At 36.6% G+C, this 3,604-nt stretch overlaps 1 pseudogene; it reads left to right on the top strand.

Moving 5' to 3' along the window:
- Positions 1–366: 366 nt before the first annotated feature.
- On the top strand, positions 367–1,233 carry LOC136317471 (nucleophosmin-like; annotated as a pseudogene).
- The last annotated feature ends 2,371 nt before the right edge of the window (positions 1,234–3,604 follow it).

Below are 3,604 nucleotides of genomic sequence, written 5' to 3' on the forward strand. Positions count from 1 at the left end.
TTGGATGTAGGCTATCCCTAGGATGGAATGTGAATCATGCATGAGGTGGTTCTCTTCAACTGAGAAAAAGTCACAGGGAGAGACTTGTATAAAAGGCATCATCCACCAACACTACCAGAAGCTGGGGGAGTGAATACTCAGGAAATTTTGGGTCACCCACCATGAAGTTCACTATAGGATGTGTGCTCTGGGTAGTAAAAAGACTGACCTGGCAAAACAAGAGTGTAGGACTAAGGAAAGAATGAAGTTGGAAAGTTGAAAGGAGGTAGACACTAGGGAGATTCCATCCTGTACCTCTGTTCTGAGAAATATAAGTCGTTTATCTCCATCTACCTTCTCTCTCACCTAAGTGCATGCTACCACTCCATGGAAGATTCAATGGATATAGATATAAGCTTTCTGAGGCCCCCGAACTATCTTTTCAGTTGTAAACTAAAGGCTGACAAAAATGACCACTTTAAGGTGGATAGTGATGAAAATCAGCACCAATTATCTTTACATATGTTCAATTTAGGGACTGGTGCAAAAAAAAAAAAAGAATTGTGGATTGTTGAAACAGAGGCAATGATTTATGAATGCAGTCCAAATAAAGTAACACTGGCTACTTTGAAAATGTCTGTACAGCCAACAGTTTCCTTTCATGGCTTTAAAATAACACCATCTGTGGTCTTGTGGTTGAAGTATGGTTCAGGGCCTGTGCATACTAGTGGATAATACTTAATAGCTGTGGAGGAAGATGCAGAGTTCAGAAGTTGAAGAGGAGGGAGATGTGAAACTCCTAAGTATATCTGGAAAGCATTCTTTCCTTGTAAGTGTAGCAAGGTTTCACAGAAAAAAGTAAAACTTGCTGTTGCTGCTGCTGCTGAAGATGATGATGATGATGATGAAGATGATGATGATGATGTGAAGTTGAAGAAAAGGCTCCAGTAAAGAAATCTATACAAGATACTTCTGCCAAAACAAATGTTCAAAAATCAACCAAAATGGAAAAATTCAAAACCATCAACACCAAGATCAAAAGGTCTAGAATCTTTCCAAAGCCAGAAAAAAACTGCTAGAACACTAAAAGAACCTAGCTCTGTAGAAGATATTAAAGTAAAAACACAAGCCAGTAAAGAAAAAGGTGGTTCTCTTCCTAAAGTGGAAGCCAAGTTCATCAGTTATGTGAAGAATTGCTTCTAGATGATGCAGGAAGCTATTCAAGATCTTTGGCAGTGGAGGAAATCTCTTTAAGAAAATAGTTTAAACAGTTTGTTAAAATTTTTCATCTTATTTCATTTCTCTAACAATTGATATCTGGTGTTCTTTCTATAATGCAGAGTTAGAACTTTCCCTACCTTGTCTGATAAATGTTGTCCATGTTCCTTTGCCAAGAATGTGTTATTCAAAATGCTTGTTTAGCCCTGGGCAGGTGGCTTAGTGGGTAAAGGGTCAACTCAGTGCAAACAGAGGTCATGAATTTGACCCCTAGTTGGGGTACATATAAGAAGCGATCAATGAGTACACAACTAAATGGAACAACTAAGTGAAACAAGTTGATGCTTCTCTCTTTGTCTTTCTCAAATCAATGAAAAAAAAATTTAAAAATTTAAAAAACCAAAATGCCTGTTTAGTTTTTAAAGATGGAACTTTACCCTTTGCTTGTTTTAAGTATGTATGCAATGTTATGATAAAACATAGTAGTTGTGATGGTCAGACAAATGGAAATGTTGGAGAGGTAAAAATATACATATGAAATAAACTCAATATTTTAATAAAGTAAAAAAAGAAAGAAAGAAAAAAGAAAGAAAGGGGTGGACATTGAGGTCAGACTTTGTGTTTGGTAAAGAAGAAAAAAGTGTCACAGAGTTTCGAATGAGGTAAAGTCATAGCTAGAAATCGCACCTATAATAATGCATTGGACTTCTGAAGGTGGGAAGAACCTAGAGGACGAACCAATGGATTCTTTAACAGTCAATTAAGGTAGAAGGAAAAGAGAAAAGAAGTGAATAAGAGGCAGTGGTGCTGGGAAGAAGAAGATAGAGGCAGCAGAAGCACTGAAGACACAGACATTACATGTTAAGCACTTTTTGCAAAAGGCTTATAAGACTAAAGAAGAAACAATGCCTTACCATAGTTCAACTATTCTATGGAATACTGTCCAGCTCTTCCATGTGAATTCCACATGGATAGGAATTTTTGTTGTTTTATAAGCATCTAGAACAAAGCCTGGCAAACAGCAAATGTTTGTATCAGTCCATTTTTGCTGTACTCATGCTAAATACAGAAAACCCAAAATCTCAATACCTTATAACAACAAATGTTTATTGCTCACTGTTCTAAAGTCAACTATAACAAGGCTGTGGGTTGGGTTCAGTTCTGTTCCATGTGTCTTCCTTTGCCAGGGACTGGACTGAAGAACAATAAAAGACATACTATTCTTTTAGTGGAGAGCAGGAGCCTAAGAAGGTTAATGGAAGTTACAATGTCTCTCAAAGATTCTACTAGGATCTGGCATACTGCCACTTCCACCCCTCACATTCCAATGGCCTAAACAAGTCATATGAGCAAGTTCCACAACAATGAGGCAGGGAAATACGATCCTACCCTGAGGAGCTGAGGAGAAGAGAGTGAATATTTGCTGAACAACAATAAAATCCACATTAATGTTCAATAGATACTTGTTGAATGATTATATGAATAAATCTATATGTATTGATATGGAAAGACCCCTAACACATCCCATTAAGTGAAAAATGGAAGTCGCAAAGCAATATATATTCTATGATCCAATTTATAGACATAAATACCAAAAATAAAACAATACACTAATATATGCGCATCTATTTTCATAAATGCATATAGAAGAGGCTAGAAGTAGATATGCTAATCAGTTAACAGTGTAACTTCTAGAAAGGGTAGTAAGAACAGGTAGGAATAAAAGGGGACATTTGCTTTTACATAATTTGGAAAATTTTTACAAGAAGGCATTTGTGCTTAATATACATGTTTTTTTTAAAAAGTTTTTAAAAGTATAAAATAGAAGAAATATAACAAGGCAATGTCCATTGTGATGCTTTTCACACAGTCTGGATTAGAAAAATGTCAAATGAGCAATTTGGAGGAAGTTAATGTCATAGTAAGAGTGACAAATTAATAATAAAATGTGCCCTAACTCATAATTGTTCAGTTACTACTCTGACATTTAAAAAACATTACAACCTTTATGGTGAATGCCTTTATCTGGCTTATGAAATGATTATGAAATTATTTGACAGTCTTGCACTTAGGTTGTGTAAAAGGGAACATTTACTTAACCCCATGCCATGTATATAGCATTCAGCATTTGTTGCACATAATAAGCAAAAATCCTTGCAAGCCTAATAATAGTTTAATATTTGCAACCCACATAGGAATATCAAGTCTTCTTAATGAAGAGAACTAGGCTCTAAATGGCATTCTTTATGTTTTGGGGTTTTTTTTTTTTATTTTTCTGAAGCTGGAAACTGGGGAGAGACAGTCAGACAGACTCCCGCATGTGCCTGACCCGGATCCACCCGGCATGCCCACTAGGGGCGTCGCTCTGTCCAGAGCCACTCTAGCACCTGGGGCAGAGGCCCAGGGG

Source organism: Saccopteryx bilineata, chromosome X (genome assembly GCF_036850765.1).
Source record: "Saccopteryx bilineata isolate mSacBil1 chromosome X, mSacBil1_pri_phased_curated, whole genome shotgun sequence".
In the NCBI taxonomy this organism is placed as follows: domain Eukaryota; kingdom Metazoa; phylum Chordata; class Mammalia; order Chiroptera; family Emballonuridae; genus Saccopteryx; species Saccopteryx bilineata.